The 13,402-nt window shown below is 40.5% G+C and overlaps 1 non-coding gene and 1 pseudogene across 1 annotated transcript; one reads left to right on the top strand and one right to left on the bottom strand.

Moving 5' to 3' along the window:
• LOC140820755 (uncharacterized) overlaps positions 1 to 13,402 on the top strand; it is an 82,974-nt pseudogene that overhangs the window by 14,403 nt on the left and 55,169 nt on the right.
• On the bottom strand, positions 6,038 to 6,143 carry LOC140820757 (small nucleolar RNA R71). Its single transcript, XR_012115570.1, has one exon. It is a non-coding gene; the product is annotated as a small nucleolar RNA R71 (small nucleolar RNA).

The following is a 13,402-nucleotide window of genomic DNA, read 5'->3' as shown; positions in this document are numbered from 1 at the left end:
ATCCACAATATCAAGAATGTACTTCACTAAATGTAATTTCCTTCCATAGCAAATAACACCAATTATTTCGAATTTTCAACAAATATGCAATGGATTTGCTCACCTTGAGTGTGTTGAAATATTTCTTGAATAACAAATCAAAGATCCATGTGGGGACCCGGACGCTAATCATTTTCTTAATCATCTTTGGGATTCAATTATCAATTCTGATAAACAGGGTCTAAAAATTTTTCTTTTTGAAATATAAATGCGGAAGGTAATGGAATCTTACAATATACATATCTGTATAAAAACAACTACATTTCGGTATAAAAGTACAATAATGTACAATTTAAGTCTAAGGTTCAGTTACTAAGTTCAAGTAATAAACCAAGTCTGCTACAAGTCCGGAATCACCACGCTAACTCGTCTTCTCTCATCATCCTCATGACCCTGAACCAGCCCCACCTATTGTCATGCACACATACAAAACAAGACAACAGCCGGATAACTCCGGTGAGAATAAATCCCAGTATAAAACATGGTAAGCATGTATAGAAACAATCTAAATCTTAAAACATGCTATCATGATCATATTCAAAAGTGATAGATTTCATAATCTATGAAATCAACTCAAAATAAGCATGCAACTCAATTCAGATAACCATGCAATTTAAATCAAATCATATAAACATGATGTCATAACTGAAAGCAATAAACATGGGTTTCATAGTCTATGAAACCACCACCATAAACGCATGCAGTTCTAGTCAAATCATGTCTAGACTCGACTCAACTATAACTCTAGGGATCCCGGGGTGAATAAGACGTCACTGTCTGTCACCTACCCTCCTAATCGGGGTGACGTACGTCTTATTCCTAGACTTCGGTCATATCTGTATCGAATAATCTACAATAGGAGGGTGTCTGCTCCTATGTAACGATACCCCGAACGTCTAGAAATCTGACTATCTGTCAACTTTTCTATCTCAAATGCAATGTATAACAATCTGTAAACAACGCATGTTCATTTCAAAAGATTTGAATATAAAGTCTATAAACAAATCATAATCATATCAGAAGATAAACAATAATCAAGATCTGAACATCACATATATAATACCAGAACTCAAAATCTCAATACCGGTATGTTCACAATCAATGATATACAATTCTGATATCAAAATATCAATTATATCTTTCATCATTCATAACAATTGCATAACCAGTCTATTCTGAAATCTGACTTCGATTTTACAATGTCTACAATAGCAGAAACGCTATATCTGAATCACATGCAATTCTAGTAACATCATATTTTCAAAACATCTCAAAACGTAATAAAGCTTACGTCCTTGTGTAGCTCGTGTCGAGAGGATTACGGTACTATGTTCAAATTCGAATTCTGATGGACGGTTTCTTCGTAAATCCAATCCTAAACTTAAAAAGTGAAATTCTCTCTAAGCTCTCGGTTTCCTCTTCAAATTCTGAAGAAGACACGTTTATGTACATGTATATATACTACATGCATAAAGGAAAACGTGGCACGCCTCTTTGTGCAACACGTCGCACCGCGGGTGCGGTCATACATGCACCGCGGGTGCGCTCATGCCATGTCTATCACTACATTTCTCGGCAGCACAGACCGCGGGTGCGCTTCCTACAAGACCGCAGGTGCGGTGTCATTAGCGCGGGTGCGCTCCTGTTAGCACCGCGGGTGCGGTGATGCTTCGGAATTTCTTGCCAACTTACTGTCCATGCACCGCGGGTGCGGTGATGTCTAGCACCGCGGGTGCGGTGCTGCATTTTCCAGAATTTCTTATTTTTCCATCCTGGAAACACTTTATAATCTTGTCTTATCATTTCTTATAATTTCTGGGCATTAAATTTCTCCCCCTCTTAGATCTGAGTTCGTCCCTGAACTCATAAAAAATCAATTCAGATATACGAGAAGAAATGTATACTAGAGTTTAAATCAAAACTCAAATCCCTGATCCCCATCTGGAATACGAATTCATGAAGTATAACATCATAATACCTCTAAACTAACTCTGATAAACTCAATCTTGTCATATTGGTTATACAACATCTGTATAAACCAATCACCGTTCAATAAAACAATACTAACAGTCGTTGTTCCATCTGTTTATCCCAATCACAGTTCATAGTCCATCAATACTATTGACGGTTATCAATTCTGTTTATCCTGGTCAAGGATAAATTCAATCCTCCACTCCAAATACCAAACATCATCATCCGACGTTGGTTTCCTAAATCTGTTCATTCTGAACTATTTTAATAGCTATTGTCATACAGTAATTCATACAGTGACAATAAGTCATAATAATTAGTGCTAACATCCAGCACTAAAGCTGTACCCAAGTCTTCCAATATCTGGATAAAATATACTCTGACTGTCTGTCAGTCTGTGACAAATCTATAAGAAAGTTCATAATATATTCTGTCACAAGTACAAAATCAATCCAAATCACAATCTGAAATAATCTACTCTGGCATTCTGATTATTCTGACCATTTCTCTGACATCAATCTGTGTCATTTGGTCAAGTTTGTACATTATCTGGTACAAACTGATATATATAGATTGAACAATTTGTCAATCTTAATCATATCATATTACAATCTGTAAAAATGACGGTAATTTCATTATGAAAGCCATAGAAATGTACTCCCATTTCTATTTAGAACTATACAATTCTGTAATAAATCTTCTGATTTCTATCTTTTTATCTTTTCTGTTAGCGATTTCGACATATCAGTACAATTTCTGCCAACATTTTAATACAAATTCTGTCACCACTGATCTAATCTGTCTATATCAACTCTATCTGTTCGAATACAATACACTCTCAATCATCAGACTGAACACTGAATCCATAACTGTAAACTTCTGACAATATCTGTTCTTTCAGATTCGAACTATTTGATATACACAAATCAGTTAATAACATAAATGAAAGAAAATATACCTACCTGGTATTCGGCTCTGACTATTAATATCAAGCTTTGCTGTACAATTCTGACACATCTGACATCACCGAATAATCAATCTCATATAAAATATAAATCATATACCTGTTATTCTGATCTGATTAATCAAATTCTGAACATTCTGATCACATTCTTAAATTACTGTAACTCTTGAATTCAATTCTGATTCGGTTAAAACTGTATATACTCCTTCTAGTTCACACTAATCTGTAGCATATACGGATTCAAAACAACAGTAATATCAAATCAGACACGAAATATCAATATCCTATACAGATCTAGTGAGTTCAGTGAACTCATAAAACCAGGATTTCTGATAAATATCTTCATGTCACTCTGATTAAGTGTTATATCTCATCTGCAAATAAAATGTGCTCCCCAAAACAATATAAGATGTTTCAAATACTGATTTAGAGCAATAACAATACTCAGCAGATATAAAGCAACAGTCGAATAAAATAATCTACCAAATCAGACAAAATATATCTCTGACAAATCTGAAATTTCTGAAATTTCTGGTCTTTCTGATCTCGGTATCTTATCAACCACTGATCGAAATCTGAACTGTATCAAAATCAATCTGTATACTAACTTCAGATATCGCATACTCTGAATACCATCTGTTTCAACCAGGATTCTTATCTGAATAATTTCTGTATACAATCATCACAGTTATCAGAATATTCAATAGAATCTTCAAATATTCGATTCGATCAATCAAATACTGCAAATATATCAGAATCTCATAGATATAACAAGTATAGAATCATCAGAACATATCTGAATATACTGACACATGCCAAAGAGTATCACTAAATCAGATGTACTCTTGGTCGATACTCTTCTACTGATCTTTCAATTCATTCTGTATCATTCTGTACATTCAATGTTATTCTGTGCTGAATGATAGGGGGTGTTTTTACGTGTTTATTGCATTAGTTTTAATTGAGTTTACATTGCGCATGCATGCATATTCATTTACTTTTTGTTCATTTTATAGTAATTAATTGCTTTTGATTATGTCTCACTTGTGTGTGATGGATCTGCAGGAAAAATGATCGGAGAACGAAAATCAGAGCGAAAGGTGAGAAGCTCAAGAATATTGGACAGAACAAGCGGCGCCCGAGCGGTACATTTCTACCGCCCGGGCGCGAGAAGTGAATAATTCAAGGGCCGAGACAGAAAGTTGGCGCTCGGGCGGTGCTTTTCTACCGCCCGAGCGCGAGAAAATACCTCCGAAACATAACCTTACAGAAAGTTGGCGCCCGAGCGGTACATTTCTACCGCCCGGGCGAGAGAAGTTGAATTGCCGAGGAACAAGACAGAAAGTTGGCGCTCGAGCGGTACTTTTCTACCGCCCGAGCGCCGCCTATTTTTGGAAAGTTTTATTCGCGATTTCTTGCCTGATTTGAGGAGGGGGAATGATATGGTAAGTCTTGGGGATGAATTAAGAGGGGGATTCAGACATATTTTGAGAGAAAAAAGGATTTGGGGAGAGCTTTTGCACTGGGATTGAAGATTCGACGGTTTCCGGGCATCGTTCTTCGCAGATTTCGTCACACCTAGTATTTCTAGTTTATTTTCCTTTGTTTAAACATTGTTTTGCTTATTTTAATTATGAATTCTAGTAGCTAACTTTCATATTTGTTGGGATTAAAGGGGATCCTACCCCAAACTTTTAGTTGATTAATTTATATTTTGAGTTGTGCTTTATTCTTGATTGTACTACGATTTTTATTGTGTCGTTTGAGCGTAGCTAACTTTTACGACGATTTTATATCACGAGTGAGTTCGAGAGAATAACTAGTGATAGGATCGAGTAGTATAATCTGCGGATCTACAATTTGCATAGACATATGAAATTGGATACGTACCGATAGTCATAGTCCTTAGGGTCGAAAACTAGGGGATTTCATCAATCGAAATGCGGTTCATTCTTGATAAATAATTAAAGACATTTAATTACTTCATTGAGTGAATTAGTTTGGCATAGCTCGAGAGAGTGTGTTCAATTGAATAGGAAATCTTGTCGGAAGCGTAGAACACAATCGAACGAATTGATTAATTAATAAGGGGTAGGTGAACCAGAATTCCCAACAAATTCTTTTATCATTTGAAATTTAATCCATTGATTTAGCATTCATATTTTATCATTTAATCTTTGAACTTGTTTATTTAATTTTCTTGCATTTTAGTAGTTATAAACAAACAATCAAATTTCGTCGCTAAAGTGTTAATAACTAAAATAATAATTGTTAAATATAGTCTCCAGTGGAACGATACTCGTATTCATATACACTATACTATTACTTGACATCGTGCACTTGCGATTTATTTTGAGCATACAAAATCATATTTTTATTGGGGATTTTACTGTGCAAGTTTTGCTCGATCAAGTTTTTGGCGCCGTTGCCGGGGACTGTTAATCTACAATTATATTTTTAGTTATTTTCTTTAGTGTATTTTATTTTTACTGAACTAACACTCCATATTTTAATTCAGATATCTCTTCCGGTGCATGCCAAAGTCACTTGACTTGGAGCTTGAGTGTGACCCTGAAATTGAAAGGAATTTCCGCAGGCGAAGACAACAGCAAAGACTTAAGGAACTGATGGAGAGGCACGAACAAGAGCAGGAGGCGGAGCGCCAAAACGAGAGACGAATTGAGATGCCACGCCGCATACCCATGTTAGAGTATGCCCAGCCTTCTTTGGATGGTGCACGCCCCAGCATTGTGAGGCCGATTGTGCGGGCAAACCAATTCGAAATCAAACCAGCCATTATCCAGATGATTCAGAACACCGTCCAATTTGGAGGAACTGCTGTGGACGATCCAAACACACACATCGCGGATTTTCTAGAGATTTGCGATACTTTTAAATTTAATGGAGTTTCTGATGATGCTGTTAGACTGCGTTTATTTCCTTTCTCTTTGCGTGATAAAGCTAAAGCTTGGTTAAATTGTTTACCTGTAGGTTCGATAGCTACATGGGAGGACATGGCGAAGGCGTTTCTCATCAAATACTTTCCTCCATCGAAGACCATGAAGCTGCGGGCAGACATCACAACATTTGCCCAGTTCGATCAAGAGTCACTATATGAAGCGTGGGAGCGTTTCAAAGATCTATTACGAAGATGCCCACATCACGAGTTGCCACTTGGGTTAGTCGTTCAAACCTTTTATTACGGTTTGCTTACTCCTAACCGTACTATGATAGATGCTGCTGCGTGTGGGAACCTTTTGAGGAAGACTGCGGAAGAAGGATATGAGTTGTTGGAGGAGATGGCTGCTAGCAGCTATCATCCTCAATCTGATAGGAACAACCAGCGGAGAAGTGCCGGAGTTCACCAGGTAACTGATTTTTCTGTTATTACTGCACAACTTGACGCTTTAAACAGGAAAATAGACGGCTTGAACGTGGGTGGCACGGCGATGCGCCTTCAAGAGATATTCTGTGAGAAGTGTGGAGGGGAACACTATGTGAAAGACTGTCAAGATGGAAATCCCTTCTATGTGCAAGATGAGGCACCGGTGAATCAAGTGGGAGTCCAAAACCGCCCAAGGAATGACCCTTACTCGAACACATACAATCCTGGGTGGAGGCAACATCCCAACTTCTCATGGGGCGGTCAAAACAGTCATAATAGGAACCAAAGAGGACAACAATATGGGAAACAACCGATGTACAGATCCGATCCTCCTAGAGAAGAAAAGTCCAACTTGGAACAAATGATGTCTAAGTTTATCTCATCCACTGAAACTCGACTCCAAAACCAAGATGCATCAATAAAGGGGCTCGAGAATCAAATTGGACAGTTGGCCAAGATGATAGCAAGTAGAGAGCCGGGCACCTTGCCAAGTAATACCGAGACTAATCCAAAAGAGCAAGTGAAGGCCATTGAGTTGAAGAGCGGAAAAGTTTTGGAGCCTAGAGAAAAAGAGAAAAGCCAAGTGCCGGATGAACATGCTGCGACGTCTCAAGGTAAGTCATCTAACTCTACACCAGCACTCACTGCACAACCTAAGATTGTTATCCCTCCACCTTTTCCTGCAGCATTAAAAAAGGCAAAACTAGATGCACAATTCGGTAAGTTTTTAGAGGTGTTTAAAAAATTGCATATTAATATTCCTTTTGCCGATGCTTTGATGCAAATGCCTAGTTATGCTAAATTTTTGAAGGACATCTTAGCCAACAAGAGAAAATTGGAGGATCACATGACGGTAAATTTGACTGAAAGTTGCTCTGCTTTGGTGCAAAACAAAATCCCACCGAAACTAAAAGACCCAGGGAGTTTTTCTATCCCTTGCATGATTGGTAATGTTGTTTTTCGTAAAGCGTTGTGTGATCTTGGTGCAAGTATTAATCTGATGCCCTTATCTGTTTTCAGGAAACTCGGATTAGGAGAGCCTAAGCCGACGAGGATGTCTTTACAACTGGCTGACAGGTCTGTCAAGTACCCCCGCGGAGTGATCGAGGATGTGCTAGTGAAAGTGGACAAGTTTATCTTTCCTGCGGACTTCGTGGTGCTTGATATGGATGAGGATGAGGAGATGCCTCTGATTTTGGGTAGACCGTTCCTTGCAGACTGGCAAGGCACTGATTGATGTGCAAGAAGGGAAGTTGCGATTGAGAGTGGGCGACGAAGAGATTACTTTTGATGTGTTTAATGCACTTAAGCACACACTGCATTCTGATAGTTGTTTTAGAATTGATGCTTTTGACTCTCTTGCGTCTAACTATGTGCAGGATGCTCTTAGGGACCCTTTGGAGGCCACTATCGATACTGAATTGGGAGAAGAGGAATTGGATGAGGAAAGAGCCGAAATTGTGGCACACTTTAATGCCAACCAACCATGGAGAAGGCCAATGAGGATGCGACTAGAGGATCTAGGAGAAAGAAGAGATTTGACCCCTCAAAGGTCAAGCATCGAGGATCCCCCAACACTTGAGCTGAAGCCGTTGCCTCCATACCTCAAGTATGTGTACTTAGGTGAGAATAACACTTTACCTGTCATTATTTCTGCTGCTTTGACAGATGTGATGGAGGACAAACTGTTGGAAGTATTGAAAGCACACAAGAGTGCATTTGGGTGGAAGGTGGCGGATATCAAAGGGATCAATCCATCAGTCTGCATGCACAAGATCTTGATGGAAGAGAAGTACTCACCTGTTGTGCAACGTCAGCGAAGATTGAATCCTAAGATGCAAGAGGTAGTGAAAGCTGAAACGATTAAGCTTCTCGATGCAGGTATTATCTATCCTATATCTGATAGTGCATGGGTAATTCCCGTTCAATGTGTGCCAAAGAAAGGTGGGATTACTGTTATCACAAATGAAAATAATGAATTAATACCCATTAGGACTGTTACGGGATGGCGTGTGTGCATTGATTATAAAAAATTGAATGATGCCACCCGTAAAGACCACTTTCCCCTTCCCTTTATTGATCAGATGCTTGAGAGGTTAGCGGGTCATGAGTTTTATTGCTTTTTGGATGGGTATTCGGGGTACAACCAAATTACGATTGCGCAGGAGGACCAAGAGAAAACCACTTTCACTTGTCCTTACAGCACTTTTGCTTTTCGCCGCATGCTGTTTGGTCTATGTAATGCCCCTGCCACATTTCAACGTTGCATGACCGCTATATTCCATGATATGATAGAAACTTTTCTTGAAATTTTTATGGATGATTTCTCGATATTTGGCTCGTCTTTTGATGATTGTTTGCAGAATCTGACGGTAGTGTTGATGAGATGTGAGGAGACAAACTTGGTGCTTAATTGGGCAAAATTCCACTTCATGGTACAAGAGGGAATTGTCCTAGGGCACAAGGTTTCGGGGAACGGAATCGAGGTGGACAAGGCGAAAGTAGAAGTGATTAAGAACTTACCACCTCCGGCGTCCATAAAGGGAGTTAGAAGTTTTCTAGGCCACGCCGGTTTTTACCGGCGTTTTATCAAAGATTTTTCTAAAGTTGCCAAACCTCTATCTTCTTTACTCATGAAAGATGTACCTTTTGACTTTAATTCTGATTGTTTGCAGGCATACGAGAAATTGAAGGAGCGCTTGGTGACGGCTCCTGTCTTGGTAGCACCGGATTGGGATCTACCCTTCGAGATCATGTGCGATGCTAGTGATACTGCGGTAGGTGCTGTCCTCGGCCAAAGACAGAACAAGGTATTCCACACTATATACTATGCAAGCAAGACTCTAGATGAGGCACAATTGAATTATGCTACCACCGAAAAAGAGTTACTTGCAGTAGTGTTTGCACTTGACAAGTTTCATGCATATCTTGTTTTGTCTAAAGTCATTGTCTACACTGACCACTCTGCACTGAAACATTTACTTGCTAAGAAAGATGCAAAACCACGCCTACTTCGGTGGATTCTATTGTTGCAAGAATTTGATTTAGAAATAAAAGATAAGAAGGGTGTTGAGAATGTGGTTGCAGATCATTTGTCTAGATTATAGTGTATTTGTAATGATTCTGTTGATCATGCTATCGATGATTGGTTCCCGGATGAGCAACTATTTGAGGTGAGAAATTGTCCATGGTATGCAAATTTCGCTAACTTTCTTGTCACAGGCACACCTCCACCGAACCTATCTTTTCACCAACGAAAGAAATTCTTTTCTTACGTGAAATACTATTTTTGGGAGGAACCGTTCTTGTTTAAGATTTGTGCAGATTCCATGATAAGACGGTGTGTTGCGGAGGAAGAGTTTTATAAGATTCTCAACCATTGCCATGACCGTGAGGGAGGTGGTCACTTTGGACCAACGAGGACGGCATCTAAGGTACTCGAATGTGGTTTTTATTGGCCAACCCTCTTTAAAGATGCTCGTTCTTATGTGCTACATTGTGATAAATGCCAACGGTCAGGTAACATCTCTAACCGTCACGAAATGCCTTTAAATAATATCATTGAGTGTGATGTTTTTGATGTATGGGGGATAGATTTCATGGGACCATTTCCCAGTTCTTTCACGAAAAAATACATTTTGGTGGCGGTGGATTATGTGTCTAAGTGGGTAGAGGCGGAAGCATACGCCACTAATGATGCTCAAGTGGTTCTAAAATTTTTGAAGAAAAACATTTTTAACCGCTTTGGAACACCACGAGCAATCATTAGTGATGGTGGCACTCATTTTTGCAACAAACTCTTTGAAAAACTTTTGAGCAAATATGGTGTCACACATAAAATCTCTACCCCTTATCACCCACAGACGAGTGGTCAAGTGGAAGTGTCGAATCGTGAGATTAAGCGAATTTTAGGTGTCAGTAGGAAAGATTGGTCGGTGAGGTTAGATGATGCTCTTTGGGCTTATAGGACTGCTTTTAAAACACCTATAGACACTACACCGTATAGGCTTTTGTTTGGTAAAGCATGTCATCTACCTGTTGAGTTAGAGCATCGAGCATACTGGGCCACAAAAGCGCTAAACTTTAATTTTACTGATGCAGGTGAACAGCGTTTGCTTCAGTTGGACCAATTGGAGGAGTTCCGGAATTTGGCTTACGATCTTGCACTGTCTTACAAGGAAAAAAACAAAAAGGCGCATGACAAGAGAATCATTGAGAGAGAGTTTAGGGAGGGTGAAAGTGTTCTGCTCTACAACTCCCGGTTGTGCTTGTTTCCCGGTAAATTGAAGTCGCGATGGTCCGGTCCATTCGTGATCTCGAAAGTTCATCCATCGGGAGCTGTCGAATTGAAAGATGGGAAGGACGGGACATTCACGGTCAATGCCCATCGCCTCAAGCACTACATGGGTGGCACAGTTGAGCCACAACTTGGAATCACACGGTTCCAAGATCATCCGAACTGAGACGGACCGACAGTCAAGCTCTCGACTATAAATTGAGAACTATTTTTTTTTTCTTTCCCTTCATCTTGCATTCAATTTGATTTTAGTGTTATTTCATGTTTTTATTCAAAAAAAAAAATGTGTGATTCGGGACAGAAAGTTGGCGCTCGGGCGGTATTTTTGTACCGCTCGAGCACGCAACTCACTTTGGATTACAGAGAGTTGGCGCTCGGGCGGTGATTTCCTACCGCTCGAGCGCGACTGCTTACTTCAGACTATAACTTTCCAGACGGTTGGCGCTCGAGCGGTAACTTTTTACCGCTCGAGCGCGACCGCTTTAATAAGCGCGAATTCCCCTTTCCCCTTCCCATTCTGCACGAAATTCCCCAAATTACTCCTCTCAATCCCTAACCCCCTTTCACTCTCCTCTCATCTTCTTGCAGGGAATCACTCCAACCGTCGAGGTTCAAGCTTCGTGGGTACAATCATCCTTCGGAATTCAAGCGGCCATCTTCTCCGATTCACCCCACATCTCTCTCCTCACCTACCATGGCACCAAAGAAGAAACAACGAGGTACTTCCGGCTCTTCTTCTTCTTCTTCGACTTTTGATAGGCATCGATTTGTTAGTAAGGGAGCTCGGGCTAGATATGAGCATGCCAAGATGCATAGAAATCCGATAGTAGAGAGGGGATTCCGAAAATAATCGGCCGATAGGCACCTAGGACCTCGGATAGAATTGGAACGGCGCGGATGGGAAACTTTTTCCAATCATCCTAAGGCGGCGGTAGTTTCGGTGGTGCGTGAATTTTACACGAATGCTGTGGAGGGGAGAAATGGGACGGTGTTTGTTCGAGGTGTACACGTCCCGTGTGACTCGGCAACTATCAATGCACTGTTGGAAACGGCGGAGGTCGACAACTCTCGTTTTGAGGCTTTAGCTGCTGACCCGAACTATGACTTGATTATCACCGCGCTATGCCATCCGGGTGCGGGTGCGATGTGGAAGCCAGTGGGCGGACCGCCGAGCTGTTTCCACGAGAAATTCTTGACCGTTGACGCTGCCATGTGGTACTTATTTGTGGCCCGACGGATGATGCCGGTCTCGCATAAGAGCGAGGTCTAAAAGGAACGAGCGGTTCTCCTTTTTGCGTTAACTCACGGCTACGACGTGAATGTGGGCACACTTATCTACTCTCAAATCATGTTGTGTGCTCGCAACAGTCACGTCGGTCTGTTCTTCCCGACAATTATCTCAGAGTTGTGTGCCCGGGCGGGAGTTCTATTCCGGGACGACGAGGAGTGGATTCAACCCATGAAGCCGATTACCATCGAAGACGATAAGCGAAAGTATGCCAAGCGACAGATTGACTTCCCCACTGAGGAGGAAAAATTAGGTGGCTCTAGCGCCGCCGCTCCACGCCGCCGTCCACCACCACCCCGCCGGCGAACTCACACCGATATGATGGCCGAGAATCTCGCCTTCCAAACGCATCAAGGTCAATTCAACTCGTATGTCACCGACCATCTGTCTCACATTGACTCCATGATGCGCTCGCTGCTTGTGCAAGGGGGCGTTGACCCATCGACCGTGCCGCCGTCTCCGCTACCTCCTCCCCCATTCCAGTTCCAGTATGATTATTACCAGCACGGGGGTGCCGCCGGAGTGCAACCGCCGGAACATGACGAGGATGAGCCTTGATCAGGGGAGTTTACTGTTTCCCCTTTCTTTTTATTTTGCATATTCTCTTTTGCATTTGCATTTGCATTCATGAGTTCTTTTTTTTCTTATTGTGTGTTTCGTTTTGTGCTATGAGGGCATTGCACAACTCAAGTATGAGGGGGTGGGTAGTTTGTTTTGTTTGTCTAGTTAATTGGCTTAGTCTCGTTGCAATTTTTTTGTTTGGTGTCGTTTATGGTGAGAAGACATGTTTATGAGTCAATGATGATGATGAATTGATAGTTTAAAAAATATTGATTGGGTCACTTCGTGAAGGATACTCGTGATTGTTAAAGCATGAATTATGGTATAAATTTTGAACTTTTTAAGCACATATGTGTGGGGGCTAGAATTTGTAGGAATAATGGTGAAATTTGAAAGTTTTGTGTAGTTAACTTGAAAGACATCATTTACAAGTTGATTTAGCATGTAAACCTGTGGAAATAAGTCACTGATTGGGATCGTGAATGAGAGCAATTGATGTGCCTTGAACGTTACATATACCTCCTTCCCGATGCACTGAATTTACATATTATACTCTTGACCAGCTATTATCCAAAAGTTATATATATTCTTAGCCTAGGGAGTACATGTTTGAAAATTGTGCATTCAAAAAAAAAAAAAAAACAAAAACAAAAAAGGAAAAAAGAATAAAGAAGGAGATGTAAGGTGAGGGGGAGCCGAAATAAAAGGAATGAAATTCTATTCCTAGGCTAAAAGTTGGAGATGTAAGGAGATGAGGAAAGTCAGACGATAAGTCTTGACGATTGCATAATGAAAATGATCGGTGTACTCCCAACTTTTAGCCATTTAAGCTTATTTTCCTTCTTTTCGACACCTTTATCTGCACTTAAAAGTTGAATAAAGTTCAATTTATGGCTA

The sequence above is a fragment of the Primulina eburnea genome, unplaced genomic scaffold, assembly GCF_022965805.1.
Source record: "Primulina eburnea isolate SZY01 unplaced genomic scaffold, ASM2296580v1 ctg1423, whole genome shotgun sequence".
In the NCBI taxonomy this organism is placed as follows: domain Eukaryota; kingdom Viridiplantae; phylum Streptophyta; class Magnoliopsida; order Lamiales; family Gesneriaceae; genus Primulina; species Primulina eburnea.
This window is presented reverse-complemented; position numbering and strand designations above follow the sequence as displayed.